Source organism: Mustela lutreola, chromosome 2 (genome assembly GCF_030435805.1).
Source record: "Mustela lutreola isolate mMusLut2 chromosome 2, mMusLut2.pri, whole genome shotgun sequence".
Lineage (NCBI taxonomy): Eukaryota > Metazoa > Chordata > Mammalia > Carnivora > Mustelidae > Mustela > Mustela lutreola.
Genome location: NC_081291.1, coordinates 75,034,476 through 75,054,867, shown reverse-complemented (window position 1 = coordinate 75,054,867; position 20,392 = coordinate 75,034,476).

The window sequence follows — 20,392 nt, the reverse complement described above, 5'->3', positions numbered from 1 at the left end:
GATCAACTCCTGTGGAGGGGAAGAGATGGAAGCAGGGCTGGACAAAGGGAGAAGCAGTCCCATTGGAGATCTCAGCCAACTCCATAGGCAGCTCTGGAGTTGGGATGGACCTTTAGAGTTATTCTGAGTTGGGATAAGGGGGCTGGACCTGTACACACCTGCACTGATGGGGCATTGGATGCAGCCACAGGGGAAGGGAGCATAACCTTGGATGAGGCAGCTGCCTTCTGCTGGGCCAGTCCCTAAAGGAGCAGAGAGCTGAGACCATCTACCAGCAGCACTGCCAACAGCTGGAAAAATGCTTTCTTTTTTCCTGAAGGGAGATCTGGAAGGCATATCCCAGCAACCATTACAGAACTTATCATAGAAATGATCATGATTTATACAGTGATCAAGAAAACTACATTGCTTGCCATCTGAATTTGTGTGACTTGTGCCCCCAACATGTGAATTCCATAATTTTAAGAACAAGGGCCATATGATGTGTTACTCTGATATAAGATAGATGGTCTTCTATGTGTCTTTTAGAAAGAGGGAAAGCCCCTCATCTTCTTGCCCCACAGACAAGAACATAAAGCTAGGATCCAAGGAGCTGTTTGCCTGAACATTGCCACATGTCACGTGCAAACCAGAGGTTGTTCTTATTTTGTGTACCCCACTGAAAGGCTAGAGAGGACCTTAAAACAATAAATCCTTACTTATGGGTTTTTCAAGCACCACAAATCGGACAGGGAAAGGGTGGAGCCTTCGACAGCTGCCTTCTGTAGTACATGAGCCCTTTGCCAAGTTGTCCCAAGTTGTGAGATGTTGATCTGATACTGGTGGCTATTTAGAACTAGAAAATATGCCATGTCTTGGACCCCTTTACATCTTCAAAATGGGGAGACTGGCTATGGGCAGCCAGGACAGAAAATAAGCTGGATGTGAGAGTCAGATCCGCTGAATCCAGCCAGCAACATATTGTGGAATGAGCTCTCAAATGCCATAGACAGAAGCACTGGGGATCTGCGGCCAGCAAGGAAGAAAAAGGATTTCTTCATTGGTCTATTGGTGCTGCTCCATAGAGCTTTCTTTGATGATGACAACGTTCTATTCTGCTCTGTGCAATATGGTGGCTATTGAAATATGGCTGGTGTGACCAAGAAAGTGAATTTTGAATTGCATTTGATTTGGTTGGTGGCTACTGCACCGGGCTGTGAGGCCTAAAGTCTTGCTCGTTCTTAAAGTATGGTCTGGAAACAGTGGTACCAGCATCACCTCGGAGACTGAGGCAGAAATACAGATTTTCAGGTCCCACTTGAGACATGTGATCCAAAATCTGCATTTTGGCAAGATTCCCCAGGGAGTTTGTGTGTCCACTAAAGATGGCTTCTAGAAGATGCCCGTCCTCCCCCAGCCTCCCATTTGATCACCCTATGATTCAATATAGAGGAGAGTGAATAGAGCATTGGAGTATATGACAAGGTCCTGGGCTTCAGAATGAAGGACTGGTTGCAACACGGGCCAAGTTTCCCCACAGAGTGCACAAGAGTGTTCTATGAGGGGGCCAATATGAGACTAGCCCCTGTGCAGATTTTGCTGACACATCCAGGAGGGTGGCCTGAATCTATCAGCAGACCTCTGCTGCGCGCTCTACAGGGATGGTGGGGGGGGCTGTGATCAGAATTGTTTGGGATGATTTTCCTCCACTCTTGAGCATTCTAGGTGGTGGGGTACAGCCTGAAAATCCTCCCTCCACCCATCTTACCAAATTCAGAATCTTCCCAACTTATTGAAAAATATTTTTTGTGCTCTTCTTTTGGATCAAACACATTTTATTTTATCTTTTGGGTCTCAGATGGTTTCTTTTCTGTTTCCCACCCCACCCCCAATTTCTACTTTAGTTCTAGCTGTCAAGACTGTTACTCCAACTCGCTCCTGCTTGTTTTAATTGCTGCCTCAAACTTTTCTTGAGGAATCCAAAACTTACTGTGATTTGCCCTCCTCCCCCACTTCCCCCCTAGGTTTGATGCCTTTTTTTTTTTTTTTAAGATTTAATTTATTTATTAGAGAGAGAAAACATGAGCATGGGGGAGGGGCAGATGGAGGGGCAGAAGTGGGCTTAGTCCCGGGACCTTGAGATCATGACATGAGCCAAAGGCAGAGGTTTAACTGAGATAGCCACCCAGGCACCCTGACATCTGTCTTTTTCACCAGTCTCCTCTCACTTTGTTCTTTCTCTTGGGAATTTGTGCTTGTTTCCCTCTCCAGTTTTTAATTTTTAGAGTGGAGTATCCTAAGCCACAGAGGAAGGCGAGGAGGTGGGTTTGAGGTGGTCGTAAAGGGAGGACAGATGCAGTCAAAGCAACTGGGAGGAAAAGACTTGAGTGAAGCAGGGTTATCTAGTGGGAGCGTCCGGATAAGTTTTGCTCTCACAATCCAACTTTCCACCCTGCACCTACATCTTCAACAAAATCTGTATTACTCACCAATGCTTGGGAGATTTTTCAACTTTTAGTTATAGGATATTTCAAACATACAGAAGCAGGAGAAAACACATTATGAACCCACATGTACCACATGTTGACTGTATTCAGCAACAGTTAATATCAATATTTCCCACCCCCACCCCAGGCATTTTTGGGGGGCAAATCCCAGAAATGTAAATTTTTTACCCATAAACATTTCACAATTTATCTAATATTAGAGATTTCTTTTTAAAAACATAACCCCAATGCCATTGTTTTCTCTTGAAGTTAACAATTCCTCATTACCTACACTTAGCATTCAGATTTCTCTATTGCCTGCAATTTATTTTAGAGTTGATTCATTTCAGTCAAGATCCAAATAGATCCATGTGTTTCAGTTAGTTGATATATGTCTTCTAATCAGTAGGTTCCTCTTCAACCTCTCTACTCTTCCTTAGAACTCCTTTGTTGAAGGACTAAATTGTTCACTTGTAGACCTTCTCATGGCCTAGATTTTGTTTATTGCTTCCCCAGTGTGACATATAACAGATTCCCCGGTCTCCTATATTTCTTGAAATTTGGTGGTGTGATAGAGGCTTGACTGGATTCCGGTGCCATGTTTTTGGCAAGACCACTTCATGGATGGTGATTTTTCTTTCAAGAGACCCATACTATATGGTGCTGTTTTTCAGGTGTGAGCAGTCACTAATGCCCAATGCCCACATCCATTAGTTAGTTAGGACTTGCAAACTAGTAATATTCTAATTCCATCATCCTTTCTTCATTTATTAGCTAAAATTCTTCTATAAACAGAAATTCCTGCTCAACTTTCGGTTTCTCTGAGTTACAGTGTGTGCAGAAGAAGCCTGATACACGCTTGATTCTTTCTCTTTATTAATTTTCAAAAATGAAAGCAGGGACCCTGGTACTTGGGAGTTTATTTTATTTTTTTTAAGATTTTATTTATTTATCAGAGAGAGAGAAGGGGAGAGAGCGAGCACAGGTAGACAGAAGCAGAGGGAGAAGCAGGCTCCCTGCCAAGCAAGGAGCCTGATGTGGGACTCGATCCCAGGACGCCGGGATCATGACCTGAGCCGAAGGCAGCTACTCAACCAACTGAGCCACCCAGGCGTCCCCTTGGGAGTTTGTTTTTGTGGATAGCAAATAGTTGAACTTGACCTGTGCAGGGGGAGGCTGGAAACTTTTAATTCTCTTAGTAGCTTTGAAGAAGGGATGTTAATATACTCGTTTTTACAGATCGAGAAAAGGAGACTCAGCGGTGCCCCAAGCTAGTGAGTGGAGGATCTGGGATTTTATCCCGGGTCTGCTCGTTTGCAGAGACCAAAATCCTTACTGCGTGGCACAGTCCTTTTTATAGGACTGTGGGGAATTCACCCAAACCTGGGATTGAGCTGGCAGAAGTCTCTTTCTATTCTGGCTTGCTAGAAATCAACATTCTACAGACTGAAAAATGACATGTATCCATAAGATCTAAGAATAACCTTTCTTCAAGTTGCATTTAACCACAATTATAGCAATGAATTTTTTGATTTCAGAATACTTGTGTTGTTAAGCAGTTTCCCAAAGGTTGAACCCTAAGCTAGGCTGCTTTAATAAGATTCATATATTTATTGTGATAGGATATGATATCATGATTTGCAGTTCTGTGTTCAGTGACAAACATCACTGTACATGGAAGTGAAGGAAACCTATGTTGGAAGGGGTTTATTTATAAAGGAGTTTCGAAAAAGCTGAGGATTAAATGTAGGAATAAAGAGATTTACTGAAACTTAAGGCCAACCTTGGGTCATAAATAGCATTTGTGCAGTGACATTGTTTGTTTAATTGGAAGTTATATGGAGAACCATCAGAATAACCTGTGAATTAATGAAGATTATCTGTCAGAGTGCATTCTGCTGCATGGGGCTCAAACTGGTTTAAGCATGGGCTTACAGGATTTATTTCCTAAGCCATCCAGAGATAGATCTGACCGGGCTTCAGGGCTTAGATGCTGTATTCAGAACCAAGTTTCTCTTCCTTTCTGTGCTCTGCTTCCTTTGTGTTGAGTTCATTCTCACAGAGACTCCTCCCTATTGTCCCAAAATAGTAACTGCCAGCCTCTTGTTCCTGTGGCTACAGCCTTCCTATTGTACATCAGTAGGAAAGAGGAAAGGGCCTTCCTTTAATTTTCATTGAGTCTTATTGGTTCTGAGTGGGTCCATGTGCCTATCCCTGAGTCAATCACTGTGGCCAGGGAAATAGTATAGGTTGTAGGTGCAATTGTGCCTACAAGTTCATGTCTACGCTCATTTTTCAGGGAGATGGTCTGCAGCTTTGATGAGGTTATCAAAGGCCAGTCCAAAGGAATGGCTATTCTGAGATATTGTTAGATATTGAACCAGACTGAATTGCTTTTTTTAAAAAATTTTTTGTTTTTTATAAACATGTATTTTTATCCCCAGGGGTACAGTCTGTGAATCGCCAGGTTTACACACCTCACAGCACTCACCAAAGCACATACCCTCCCCAATGTCCATAACCCCACCCCCTTTCTCCCAACCAACCTCCCCCCAGCAACCCTCAGTTTGTTTTGTGAGATTAAGAGTCACTTATGGTTTGTCTCCCTCCCAATCCCATCTTGTATCCTTTATTCTTTTTTAAAACCCTGGCTTCATATTTGTATTGTCTTCTTGAATATTTTCAACTATAATGTGTCGAGTCTGCTTTTTAGCCGCCTTTTATTGAGGATGATCAGAGATAGGAAATACTGATCAGAATTTAGTTTATATCATTTCTTCAGGTTCTAGATGTTATAACCCCTTTTCCTTCCCAACACAGCCCTATGTCTGGGGCCATGGCAGAAGTTGCCCCCGACTGTGTCACAGGGGCTAAGCTCACAGCCTTGCTGGAGTCCCAGACCCACACCATCTGCAGGCCTCAGGTTTGCCCAGGGTTGGAGAGCTGCTCATTCCGGGTGAGGAAAAGCTCTTTGGGAATTATTTCCCGGTAATGATTCCAAGATCTCACGCAGGGTGGTATTTTTCTGCTAATCCCAACCCAGAGCCCAGCGTGTGCATTGTTGACACCAGATAATGTTAGTCCTCTGGCTGATACTGTGGCGGATAAGCAAACATCGGACGGCTGGCAGAATCCCCAACTTCCTGAGCATCCACAATCACAAATTCATTGAAGTTTAAACACACAGAGACCTATCACCCTTGCCCTTTGCGTTTGCCAGGAGATGAGGTTATCCGTGGGTGATTGTTGTAAATAGTCATCCCTCATTTCCCCCTCCAACTTGCACTTTGGATTTTAATCAGGTTCAAAGCCTTCCTGGCATTTGGCTTATTTTCTTCTTCTGTATGACCCACAGGCTAGTCCAGGGAGGCTTAGACTTTAATGAGCCTTTGAATCACCCAGGGGTCTTGTTCCAGTGCAGAGTCCCATTAGCAGATCTGGGGTGGGGCCCGAGATTCTGCATTCCTAACAAGCTCTCAGAGATGCCTGTGTTCCTTCAAGGTCCACACATCGAAGGGCTTTCAACCTCAGCTGCGCAATGGAGTCCCCTGGGGAGTCATGGAAATTCTAGTGCCCAGTCCTACTCTCAGGTGTTTGGATTTATTTGGATCGTGCATGACTATCCAGGTGATTCTGATGTGCGGCCCAGCTTGAGAACAGCTGGTGGACCCCTCAGCCTTCAGCCTCTGCTTGCTAGCTCCTCCTCACCACTGGCCTGGCCTGCTCACACCACCTCTGCTCTGTGCTCCTGGATACCCTTCTCCCTTGTCCTTGACATTCATGAAGAGCTTACTATGGACTAGAACTTTTCTATACAACCCAGTTAGGTCAGTACTGCTTCTCTCCCCATTTTGCAGGCAGAGAAACAGAGGTTTAGAGAGTGAAGTATCTTGTCCCAGGTCACACAGTCATTAAGGAACAATGTCAGGGCCCACACAGATCTTCTGTCTCTGAAGCACAAAAGTAGCTGAGTGTGGTTTTAAGAGGATGGCCTCTGGAGTCAGACACATGTGGGACCCACCACTTATTGTCAGTGACCTTGGGCAAGTTGCTTAGATCCAGGAAGCATTAGGTTCCTCCTTTGTAAAATGGGGGGTGATAAGAACACCCACTTCTCAGGGCTATGGGGAACATGTAAGTTATGCCTCTAGAGACTGGGCCAAGGTCACCACCATTACAGTGCCACATGCTGTCCCCATAACACTTGCCATGAGCCCCTCTTCTTTGGCGTGGAGGCTTGGACTTTCAGATTATAACTCTTCTGTGTTCATATCAACTCTTCAAATGGAAAGCAAGTTCCTTCAACGCAGAAAAATTACAAGTATAAAATGTGTGTGAATGTGACTTTTTTTTTGATTCATGGCCTCAAATGGGTTTCCTTTGCCCCATGGGTCCTAGCAGTGGGAGCCAGTGAATTTCCCAGTGTTTTTCAGTTGATGGAATTTATACATTAGTCAACAGAAAATAATCCTATTGGAAACAGAGCCATCTTATACATACAGATAATCATATTTTTTTGGAGTCATTCATTCATTCATCCATCCACTCATTCATTGTCTTCTAAGTTTACCCAGACCCTATGGAGTGACTAAAGACAGCTCCGCCAAACTGGGCTGGCTCTGCTGCTCTGTCCCCCAGGGTGCAGGTGGGAGGGTTGAAGAGGTGGGGACACTTTCTCATGCGTATCTCCTGCATTCAAGACCCTACTTTTTAGAGGATTCACACCTAGGACTTTTCCCAGTTTTAACACTGAAAGTTTCACATTCCAGGAAACCCTGCCATCTCAGACAAACAGATATGTCCAGTCACCCCACCACCACAGGACAGTTCCAGGGCCATGTCCTTGTCCTTTGCAAACCTGACAGCTTGTGCCTTTCAGCCTTTCTGCTTCAGGGAGGGCTCTTTGGTGCGAAGTGGTTCTTGCTGGCTTTTCTCATTCCTTTTGTGCTGTGAGTGCACGAGCCCCGGAGTCTGGACCAGTACCGTGCTGCCTCTCACCATGCCTGGACTCGTGGTCATGATGAGTTCCCTGCTTGCTCCCTGCTCAGCAGGTTTCTCTGCACAGCCTGACATCCTCCTGCTTCCATGTCAGGGCATTGTGCAAAGCCCGGGAGTCTTTGTCCTGTCCCAGCCACAAGAAGAATGTTTATAAAAGAAAATACCTCCACTTCCCTCCCCCTTTCTCAAGGCTGTGAGCACACTTTCCTCAGACAAGTGCTCAGTGAGTACACAGAATCGGGGCTGTTTTCTTTCTGATGCCATTTCAGATGAAGCTGAATATTTTTAAACTAGGCAAGCAACACCACAGCTAAAAATGCTTGGATTTGAAAATAAACGTGTGACAGATTTACACCCAACCCTTGAATCAGAGACACTTGCAGCAACAAGCTCACTAGGTGATTAAAGGGGGCTCATGAACAGAGCCTTATTTTCCTGTGGACGAAGACTAAAGTCTGGAAGCTGCCAATGTGGATTTAGGGATCAGTGATGCCAGGTTCTGATTTAGCGTCAATGCCGTTGTCTTGGTCCACTCCTGTCAAAAAATGAGAGCAGCAACTCCCAATGTCTCGCCTTAGCAGCTGAGTTCAAAGAGGAAGTGGGGTGGCTTAGAACAGGGACTCCCTCCTTTCTTACCTCTGTCTCCTGAAGGAAAATCATTCCCAGAAGCCCCTCTCCCCTGTACACTTCCCCTAACATCCACCTGTCCACAGGGGCAGCTCCCATCCTCTTTGTGGTTCAGGGGTCTCTGTCCAATGCATGAAACACTATTGCAGCTCTCTTAGGGAGAAGTGGCTTTGGCTGGATGAGCAAAACTGTATTCCTAGCCTTCTTTCTTGGGTACTCCGAAGCCTTGGGCTCTGACCCTTACTTTGTTTCTGTCTTGTTCAGATGCGAATAACGTGGTGAACTGGGTGCACCTTTTTCAAGATGCAATGTGGTTCTGTTAGCACTTGCAAACGAGGCAGGGAAGGCAAGATAACAGTGGGGTTTTCTGGGGGAGATTGCTTTTCATCGGTGGCTCTGTGGCAAGAAACCATCTTGAAAACAGGTAAACTAGATCATCTCAAAAGGAACTTCTTCCTCGGATGTTTCTGTGTGTCTGCAGGATTGGCTCGCCAACATCTTTTCTTGTCTCCAGGCACTTTTTTTTTTTTTTTTTGCAGATATAGATGCAGATATTGACAGATACAAATATAATTATAGATTGTGTTATCTGGTGGTGTCTGCAGAGCAGATGGATACCCATCTGTCTGGGAAGGTTCAGAAGTCTGGCCAGGGCCAAGGGTTGGGGCAAACTCAGGGGCCTCAGTTCCAAGAAAGCAAGTGAGACTCAGGGATTCAGGGCTGGCTCCCCGTATCCCAGTGAGAAGTGGCTGAGCCAGGCCCCCAATTCAGGGATCCTGGCTGATATGAGACACTTGGGACTTGAACCAACCAAATTGATTTCACTGTTGGATTATAGTTGACCAATGATCCTTTAAAAAACCCATGCACACACATCTCTGTATTTTGGAGCTAAAGGCAGTGTTCCCCACTTGTGGAAGAAGTGATCTCAGCAGCTTTGCTGGAAGACTTGAGAACAAGGAACAAGGAGGTTAATGACTGATGTCTTTCCCTGGGTCACCAGGCTTGGGGGCAGATGAGCAGCTGATACTGGTCTCTGATATTTTTCAGAAAAGTTTGGAGTTGGAGGGTGCCTGGGGAACTCAGTTATTGAGTGTCCAATTCTTGATTTCAGCTCAGATCGTGATCTCAGGGTCATGGGATCGAGCCCTGTGTTGGGCTCCATGCTCGATGGGGAGTCTGCTTGAGATTCTACCTCTGTTTCTGCCTCTCCCTCCTGCCCTGCCAGCAAATGCACTCATGGTCTCTCTCTCTCTCAAATAAATAAATAAATCAAGAAAGAAAGAAAGAAAGAAAGAAAGAAGGAAGGAAAGGAGAGCTTTGAGTTGGGAAGTTAGCATTCATTTATGGCTTTCTTAAATGCTTTGCTTTTACAACTTAGGATATCAGCCAACTTACCCAAAGAGCTTTGAGGCAAAACTTTTTCCCTAATCTAGATCGTCCTACCTAGGAGATACTCTGTCTACCTCTCCGGGTGATGAGCCTGCTCTTCTTTCGTTCCTTCCTGGCCAGACTGTGTCCCATGTATGGCTGTGTTGGAATACCTCTGCTCAGAGAAGGGCAAGGGAAGCACTTTTTTCCCCTCACCTTTTCCTCCTTCTCCTTCTCTTCCTTCATTTCCTCCTCCTTTCCTTCTCCTTCAGCTTCTTATTTTGATATTAAAAAGACTACTTATTGATCACCTACTATGTGTTCGGTGCTGTGTTAAGCATTTCACATGTATTTATCACATTTAATTCTCTAACAAGCCTATGAGGCAGATTTTATATTATCCCCATTTTACAGGTGAAGAATCAAAACTAAAGAAAATACATTACATGCTCAAGGTCATATAGCTAGGAAGCCACAGAGCCAGGACTGTCTGACTTTAGAGCTGCGGTTCTTTTTTTTTGGCCTCTTAAAAAATTAACTTATTTTTCTAGTTAGAAGGGAGGTGTGATAAACACTAGTGTGTCCCCCTCCAGGTTTTCTGGCTATGAATGCCTTGCTGCTCCCACTGCATGTCTCTCTCAAAACACACACACACACACACACACACACACACACACACACACACACACTCTCCCTCTCTCTCTCTCATGCCAAATAATCTAGAAGTTGACTGCAGATATAATGACATTTTACCCCTAAATATTTCAGTTTGAGTCTCCTAAGAATGAGGACAGCAGCCTTCCTAAGCTCAACAGCATTTGCACCTTAAGGAAATCAATTTTATTTCAGTTACTCCATCCAACACATAGTCCATGCTCGAATGGTCCCTACAGTCCCACACATGGCCTCTATAGTTACTGTTTTTCAATCCAGAATGCAGTCAAGGTTTATAAACTGCCTTTGGTGATAATGAAACTTTAGTGTCCCCCAGTGAAGGGCAATAACCTCCTTCCTTCTGTTCTTCATAAGCCTAGATCTTTTGTAGATGTTAGAACCATTAGTCTTCAGAACATTCAGGTTCAGGAATTTGTCTGTTTCTTCATGATCCTTCATGTTAACTTGTTTCTGGTAAGAACCTTCCAAGGCAATGTTGTGTGGCTTCCCCAGTGTGGCATCAGGGGAACAAAATGTCAAGCCATCCCACTACTGTCAGTGCCAAGTCCAGCACCTTGGTGAGAGTGGTGTCCTCTGGATTTTGCCATATAAAGCCCATTTCCCCCTTTGCAACAAAAACAGGCCAGGGAGGGAAGGAAATGGTCAGTCAGAAGTCTTCGGTTGTAAGTGACAGAAAAGCAATTCACACTGGTTTAAGCATGTAACAGGAATTAATGGTCTCCAGCATGTAGTAAGTCCAGGGTTTTCTTGCTTTAGGTTTGCTGGGGTCATGTCCTTAGGGGGTCAACCTCCTTCTTCCATCTCTTACTATTCCTTGTTTGACTTCATCCATGGGCAGGCCCTTCCCCCATAGTGGGAAAAGTGGTCATAGCTACAGGCTCATAAACCTTTTTTGCTAGCCATGCCAGGAAGAGAGAGAAGAGAGCCCCCTTCACAAATGTTCCAGCTGAAGGTCCTGAGCTGACCCTCACTGGCCTGGCTGGAGTCCTATCCCATATCAGTTATTGATTGGCTAAGCCTGCATCTTCTCTCGCCTTTGGAGCCAGAGTTAGCCTCTAGCCTCATTCCTCTATCTTCTCTGTGTCCCATCTTGAAGAAAGTAGGAGTATAAATAAAGATAGTTGTCTTTATGGCTTGACATCTTGACGTGAGAAGCCTCAGGGAGGGCCCCTGCCTCCAAGTCATCCTTGCCATGGGTAGTGCTGGCACAGGCACCTGCTGACCTGGAGCTTAGGGCACCAGGCCCCATGGGGTGTATGTGTGCATAGTGACAGCAAAGGTGGTGGGCTTTACAACAGAGGAGATGGATCCTACAACTGTAGAAGGCAAGGCTTGGAACTGGGAGGTTCAAGTCCTGTCTCCTCAGTTATCTGGCCCTATAATCAGAGGCCTCTGCTTGTGCCCTGTTTCCTTATCTGCAAAGGGAATGAGACACCTGCTTGTACTTTTCTTCAGGTCCTCTGATGTAAGCATCCAGAGATTGTGGACATGTAACATTTGGTAAACATAACAAATGCAAAAGTGTTTCAGGTCTGTGAGAACCTCATTCCACACAGACAGCTTTTGCCCTGAGGGCATACATAGCCTTGGGGCCCTTTGGTGGGGAGGAGGGGCGGAGTCTCACAGAAGAGCCACTATAAGGCTGGAGCTCCAAAGACCTCCACATCCAGCACAGTGAACTAGCCATCCTGTCCGGCAGACTGCAAGGGAAATTGCTTGTCTTAAAGTTGGACATAGAGTGAAGTGGGGAGGAAGAGCTTTTATTTTCTCTAAGAACTCTTCACCACTAGCCAGCTGGAAAGCAAAAATAATAGGATCATAACTTCCCAGATCTCTTTTGAATAATAAGTCCCAGGATTTTACCAGATATAAAATACATGTACTTAATAAGTTTTAAAGAAAATAAAGATGAGGTTAAAAACATGAGTAAAGAAAAGCAGATTTGAAAAAAATCATATAGAACTTCTAAAGACAGAAAATCAAATTAGTGAAATGAAAAACCCAGATCTTAGATTTAAAAGCAAATTCAACATATCTGAAGAGAGGTGTAGTGAGCTGGAAGACGGACCCAAAGAAGTATCCAAAATAGATACAGACATGGAAAAAAGGAGAGATTAAGGAACATAAGGATGGGATGAAGTGATAGTACCTGAAAACTCTTTGGAAATAATGAAAGTTGTTCATTGTCAACAGATTCAAGAAGCTCAACAGATTTTTTTTTTCTTTTTTAATTTACTTTTTATTTTCAGCATAACAGTATTCATTATTTTTTCACCACACCCAGTGCTCCATGCAATCTGTGCCCTCTATAATACCCACCACCTGGTATCCCCAACCTCCCACCCCCCCGCCACTTCAAACCCCTCAGATTAAGTGGGATAAATAAGTTAAAAGAAATCTATGTTTGGACCTAGTGGAGTGAAACTGAAGAACTTGAAGGACAAAGAGAGAGAAGTAGCATGCTCAGAGTACTGCCTGGAGTGACAGGACATCACTCTAGAATGAAGCTCTTACCCAGTCACTTACCTGCTGGTGACCATGGACAAGTCATTCCTAAGCTTTGGCATAATACGGGCATAATAATCATATTAATATTGAACTGTTGGGGAGGTTGTAATGATTAAGTGACCTAATTCATATTATCACCTTAGCTGAGTGCCCAATATATTAGTAGGACCCAAGAAAGTCCAGCTACTGTTTTAGGGGAGCTGGAGGTCTCAATCTTTCCAAAGGCACTTGAACTTGATGGTGCTGGTGGGTAGGGGATGGAGACAACAAAAGAGGAGCAGAGGCAGAGCTCATGCACACTCTTTGTCATCTTGCTGGTGACCTTCTTGCCTATTGTCTGAGACTCAGTTTCCACATCTCTTCCTCAATACAGCCTTCCTTGCCACCATCCTGCCCTACCCCAGGCATGATAGGGCTCTCTTCTCTTTGCTTTCACAGAACCATGAATGTTATGGTATTTATTAAGATGCTGCTGTAATTTTTTTTAACCTGCTTAGGTACCCCTCTATGCTATGAGCTCATCTTGGCATCCCCAGCCCTTGGCACAGTTTTTATCTCATACTACGGTCTAATAAATATTTTAGGTGAATAAACATTACACAGAACCATAAGCTGTTGATCCCACCAGTTTACCCAGTGTATTAAATCTCATTGGTAACACCAAACCCATTCTATCCAATTATGCCCATAATTCAATAAGGACAAATAATGGGACAGCAAAGTCTGGTGTCTACCTGAGGTGGCCCCTCATCAAGCTGGCTTCTTGGTCAATTTTTCTGGCAAAGGTAAATGTGGCCATATAAAGAAGAAAAGGAAATTCTTTTTCCTGTGGAAATTATACCTTTGCTGGAGGTTGTGTGATTGCAGTATCCTGCTCAGTCAATAGGGTGCCTTGTCAATAGGGGGCCAGAGCAGATGGCCATTGTGCTAAGGGCTCAGACAGATGGTTGCCTAGAGACTTGAACCAGGTCAAGAGCACAGAGTGGAGGGGATGGATCAGTTATCTATTGCTGTGTAACAACCCCCCTCCCCACTTAGTAGCTTAAAACAAGAGTCATTCATTATTGCTCACTAGTCTATGGGTCAACTGGACTGTTCTGCCTACCTTAAAAGCACTTGGTTGATTTTGGCCATCCTTGTTCATGCATTTTTGTTCAGCTAGAGGTTGTCTAGTCTAGGTGACTTTACTCACATTCCTAGCAGTTAACTGGCTGTCCACTGGGGCAACAGGGGTGATGGGTGCCACTCATCTGTCAGAAGACGAGGTCAGGCTTGTTTATACGGTGGTGGTAGGGTTCAGTGTGAGCAGAAGCTGCAAAACTTCTTCAGACCTGGGATCAACACTGGCACTGTATCACTTCCACTGCCTTTTGTTGGTCAAAGCAAGACACAAGCCAACTGAGACTGGAGGGGAGGCGAACGAGATCCCTCCTTGATGGAAGGAGCTATAACTGACATAACAAAGAGGCATGGATACAGAGAAGACTAGAGTTGTGACCTTATTCTTTTGGCAAATGATCTACTACAGTAAATGAGGGGGTAGTTTCTTTTGTGATAATATGCCTTTTCAGAGATGGTAAATTTTGCAGATGGGATATTTATTGATTAGCGTATAGTTGTGGAAAAACACTTTGGTTCTTGGCCAACCAGTCTCCAGGCTCTGGAGCCATCCTTGAGCTGCCCTTTCTCTTGTATTTCACTTACATCTGAGTTATCTGAAAGTACTCCAAGGCTGGGGGTGCCAGATCTTATCAGATATGAGCCCCAGCACAGGTTCTTGCTGGCTTCTGAAAAGGGGATGGGGGAGGAACTTTTTCACAATAAGCCAAGGAGATGACCCTCACCGTGTCAGCATTGACTGACAGTTGCCTAGCTAGGAGGTGTAGGCTGGAGCCACAGCAGCATCTTCTCTGGGTGCCCAGAGAGCTGAAAAGACAAGTGGTGTGTAGTATGGCCTCTAAAAGACCAGTTTGAGGGAGAGGAGCCTGGGAGATTGGAAAGCCTGGGAATGGGACATAGCAGGGGAGAAGGTCTCTCAGCAGTGCACATTCTTCAGAACCAGCATATTCGCTTCTAACCCCAGGACACATAGAAGGTCCAGATAACAAGAAGTGCATAGAATGCCAGTTCCCAAGGCCACCAATTTCTCTCCTCATAAACATTTCATTTAGGTCATGCCAATGAGGAATGTGTGCTAACGCATCATTCCTGCCAGGGGCATTGGACATCAGAGCTTCCCAGGATAACAGGAACCTACCAGAGCCACAGTCCAGGAAAACCAGAGACCTCTTAGCAGCAGGGAGGTGGGTGTCCCATAAGAAGAATGAATATACCCTTACTTCACCAATCCAGGTGCTCTGGGAGAAGCTTGTTTGGGGGTAACTCTGAAGGACGCAAATGTCAATTTGGCCTTGGGATGGTTTCTGTGTGTGAGAAGCATCAGGTAAATCAATAGTGATCCAATTACTTTCTATTTTTAGAGTAAGTTAAAAAGCCAAACAAGGGGAAATAAGCCAACCACAAAGGGTAAATATTGTATGCTTCCTCTTATATGAGATACCTACAATAAGCAAATTCTCAGAGACAGGAAGATGAAAGGTTACCAGTGGTAGGAAGGAGGCAGGAATGGAGAGTTATTGTTTAATGGGTACAGAGTTTCTGTTTCAGTGATGAAAAAGTTTTGGAAATAGTGGTGATGGTTGCACAACCCTGTGGATATAATAAATGCTACTGAACTGTACACTGGAAAATGTTTAAAATCACAAAAGTTATATTACATGTATTTTACCACATCTTAGAAAATTGATGTAATATTCCCAAATGATATATTCTATATATTATATATTCTAAATGGGTTAATTGTATAGAATGAATTATATTTCAATGAAGTTGCTTTTTTTGTTGTTGTTTTTCTCATTTTTATTTCTATTTATTTATTTTAAAAATTTTAATTTAAATTCAATTACATATACTGTATTATTAATTTCGGGGGGGAATTTAGTGTTTCATCTGTTTGCATATGATACCCAGGGCCCTCTTTAATGCCCATCACCTAATTATCCCTCCCCCACAACCTCCCCTCCAATGACCCTCAGTTTGTTCTCTATAGTTAAGAGTCTCTTATGGTTTGCCTCCCTCTTTGTTTTTATCTTATTTTATTTTTCCTCCCCTTCCTCTATGTTCATCTTTTTTATTTCTTAAGTTTCACATAGGAGTGATGGTATTTGTCTTTCTCTGACTGATTTACTGTGCTTAGCACGATACTCTCTAGTTCCATCTGTGTTGCTGCAAATGGAAGGATTTCATTCTTTTTGATGGCTGTAGTAAACAATAATTCTCCATTCCTGCCTCCTTCCTGCCACTAGTAACCTTCCAACTTCCTGTCTCTGAGAATTTGCTTATTGTAGGTATTTCATATAAGATGAAGCATATAATACTTACCCTTTGTGTTTGGCTTATTTCACCTTATTTGGCTTTTTAACTTATTCTAAAGATACTGTAGGCCACATATTCTCTATCTATTCATCATTTGATGGACATCTGGGCTCTTTGCATAGTTTGGCTATTGTGGACATTGCTGCTATAAACATTGGGGTGTATATGCCTCTTTGAATCACTGTATTTGTATCTTTTGGATAAATACTAGTTGTACTATTCCTAGGTCACAGGGTAGTTCTATTTTTAACCTTTTGAGGAACCTCCATACTCCTTTCCAGACTGGCTGCACCGGCTTGCATCGTCACCAACAGTGTAAGAGGATTCCCTTTTCTCTGTATCCTCGCCAACATCTGTTGTTGCCTGGCTTACTCACTTTAGCCATTCTGAATGGTGTGAGGTGGTATCTCATTGTGGTTTTGATTTGTACCTCCCTGATGCCAAGTGATATTGAACATTTTTTCATGTGTCTGTTGGCCATAGGTAAGTCTTCTTTGGAGAAATATCTGTTCAAGTCTTCTGCCCATTTCTTGACTGGATTTTTTGTTTTTGGGGGGTTAAGTTTGATTATTTTTTCCTAGATTTTGGATACTCATTCTTCATCTGATAAGGGATTTGCAAATATCTTTTTCCATTCTGTCAGTTGTCTTTGGTTATGTCAACTGTTTCCATCCTGTGCAAAAGTTTTTTATCTTGATGAAGCCCCAATAATTCATTTTTGTTTTTGTTTCTCTTGCCTTTGAAGACATATCTAGCTGGAAGTTGCTGCAGCCGAGGTCAAAGAGGTTGCTGCCCAGCTTTGGTTTTCCTTTTCAACATTCCTTTGTCTATTCAGGGTCTTTTCTGGTTCCTATAAATTTTAGAATTATTTGTTCCAGCTCTGTGAAAGATGTCAGTGGCATTTTGATAGGGATTGCATTTAATGCACAGATTGCTTTGGGTAGCATAGACTGTTTAACAATATTTGTTCTTCTAATCCATGAGCATGGTATGTTTTTCCATTTCTTTGTGTCTTCCTCAATTTCTTTCATAAGTGTTCTAGAATTTTCAGAGTACAGATCCTTTACCTCTTTGGTTACGTTTGTTCCTAAGTATCTTATGGTTTTGGGTACAATTATAAGTGAGATTGATTCCTTTATTTCTCTTTCTTCTGGATCATGCATTAAAAAACCTACTTAATGTTCTGCAAAAAAAAAAAAAAAAAAAAAAAAGAATTCACTGAAGTGATTCAGTGAATCAATCACAAAAGAGGTAATCAACCTCTTTTGAACCAGCCATGGTTCAAGGTCAGTGGCAGAACTCCTAGTTGAAGTTAGCCTAGGAAAGGAGTTTTGTTCTCAGTCTCTCCATGGTCTCCATCCACCCGAGATGGCGGAAGCGGTCAGAGAAGTCATGAGTGGGACCACCCCATCCCTGCCTGTGATATCCAGTGCTCTGATGGCTGACGCATTGGGTAGAGGAAGGAAGAAGCTGTCTGACTCAAGCAAAACCAGCTCCAAGTTTCTGGGAGTCCCTAACAGGGCCCTGCCCCCCCACTAATGCTCCCTAAGAATTCAGGGAATGTTGTGGGGCCAAAGGGTCTTCACTGGGCCCAAGGTCAACACACACACTCACCCCAGTGCCCAGAGAAGGGAGAGATTCTGGTCCTTGGGTGTCTCTGAGCTCTAGGGACCCAGGACCAGCCCTTACCTCAGTATGCCCTTCAGATTGGGGAGATCCAAGCAAAACAGTTACCCCCCCCAAAACCCTGCTGGCTCTGGGTGGATGTCCGGGGCCTGGGCTTCCGAGGCATTAGAGTAGTGCTTGGGACGTGGGGACGGGGGGACCCCAGACAGCAGAATCCTCACTCGGAAGTGGGTACTCAGGGAATGAAACGTTTTGTGAAGAAAAAAGAAAAAAAAGCAAACTGAGGTTTGCTGGGGGGAGGAGGGTTGGGAGAAGGGGGGTGGGGTTATGGACATTGGGGAGGGTATGTGCTATGGTGAGTGCTGTGAAGTATGTAAACCTGGCGATTCACAGACCTGTACCCCTGGGGATAAAAATATATTATATGTTTATAAAAAATAAAAAATTAAAAAAAATCTATCTTCATTTTTTTAAAAGATTTTATCCATTCATTTGAGAGAGAAAGAATGAGAGTGAGCATGAGAGAGGGAAGGTCGGAGGGAGAAGCAGACCCCCTGCTGAGCAGGGAGCCAGATGTGGGACCCAAAGAGCATGACCAAGAGAGTCTCCTACATATTCTTCCACAAACTTCAAAGTTTTATTTTTCATATTAGTGTTTAGTCCACCTAGATTCACCTTGCTTCCCCAGGGGACAACAGCAATGCAGAAAAACAACAACAACAAACTTAAGTAACCAACCTCTTTTGATGGAAATGTAAGTTGTTTCTAATCATTTCCTATTTTAACCTAATAATGAAAGGGGATGGCTCTGTTCCAGTAAAACATCTCTGCTCAGCCCCAATAATTAATAATAATAATAATGGCATGCTTTGTGCTTTCCAGGGCACTCTAGTGAATGCAGTGAAGTCTTTTATTTTTAATTTAATTTAATTTTTTCAGTGTTCCAACATTCATTGTTTATGCACCACACGCAGTGCTCCATAGAGTACGTGCCCTGCATAATACCCACCACCAGGCTCACCCATCCCCCCACCCCCTCCCTTCCAAAACCATCAGTAAGTGAAACCATATGATAATTGACTCTCTCTGCTTAACTTATTTCACTTGGCATAATCTCCTCCAGTCCCGTCCATATTGATACAAAAGTTGGGTATTCATCCTTTTTTTTTTAATTTTTAAAATTTCTTTTCAGTGTACCAGAATTCATTGTTTATGCACCACACCCAGTGTTCCATGCAATACATGCCCACCATAATACCCACCACCAGGCTCACACAACTTCCTACCCCCCGCCCCTTCAAAACCCTCAGATTGTTTTCAGAGTCCATAGTCTTTCATGGTTCATCTCCCCCTTCAATTTCCCTCAACTCCCTTCTCCTCTCCATCTCCCCATGTCCTCTGTGTTATTTCTTATGCTCCACAAAAAAGTGAAACCATATGATAATTGACTCTCTCTTCTTGACTATTTCACTCAGCATAATCTCATCCAGTCCTGTCCATGTTGATACAAAAGTTGGGTATTCATCCTTTTTTATGGAGGCATAATACTCCATAGTATATATGGACCACATCTTCCTTATCCATTCGTCCGTTGAAGGGCATCTTGGTTCTTTCCACAGTTCGGCGACCGTGGCCATTGCTCCTATGAGCAATGGGGTACAGATGACCCTTCTTTTCACTGCATCTGTATTTTTGGGATAAATAGTCAGTAGGAACTCACTGAAGTCTTGTACAGGAAAGGAAACCTGAATAAACAGCAGTGGAGGTGTGTGGAGGGGTGGGTGGACAGAGGAGGGCTAATAAACTTCCTGTAAAAGACCAACTCTAGGAGAAGAGACATTGTCCTTCTTGACTAGGGGTTTTCTGGAAAGTATAAGAGTTCAGGATTACCTTTGAAACACTACTTAAAAGTACATAAAGTTACAAAATACTCTGCAGTGATGAGTAGTAATGGTAACTTTTACAAATACAGTTGAAGAGTTAACAGGAAGTACATATGTGCCATTAGTACTGTTCTGTCAACTATGTGAATATAAGGCTTTGTCCAGCCAAACCAGGACAAGCTGGTCATTCCAGCTAAGTTAATAATCAAAACTTTAAGATGATCCTTATGAAAGACTTGAGAAAGGTAAATTATTAAAAAGCATTTTACCGAAGGGATAATTGTGGGTAATTTAACTAAGAAAGTTTAGAAAGACCTTGAAAATCTAGAAAGGAAATCTAGGAGACATCGCTCTGCTTTATTTCTGTAAGTTCTTGCTTGACTTCTATGTCTTTAAGTTCTTGCTTTGCTTTACAGTTATGGCAACTAGAAAAGGAATATGGGAATATGGCACAGTGTAATTTATACAAAAACCTTAAGCAGTGCTCCAGTCTATAAATCATATCTAAGAAAAGGCCATCACTAAAGATTGTTGAGCCAATGTGGATTTATGGGCTTAAGTTTCAGTGTTCATGGCCCATTTCTTTTATGATTCTCTATCTTACCACTTTTAATTAATCAACTAATTACCAGTCATAATTGAGTGAGCCAGAAGGACTTCAGTGTTTCCAAAGGCTAGTGTTATCCTCAGTCACGTCAACATCTTTTAACTCTTTGGAGCTAGAAAGGATTTTAAAAACAATCCATGTGACAAATGACATTGCCCAGGCTCCAGAGAGGATGTCCTTGACCACGGCCCCATCAG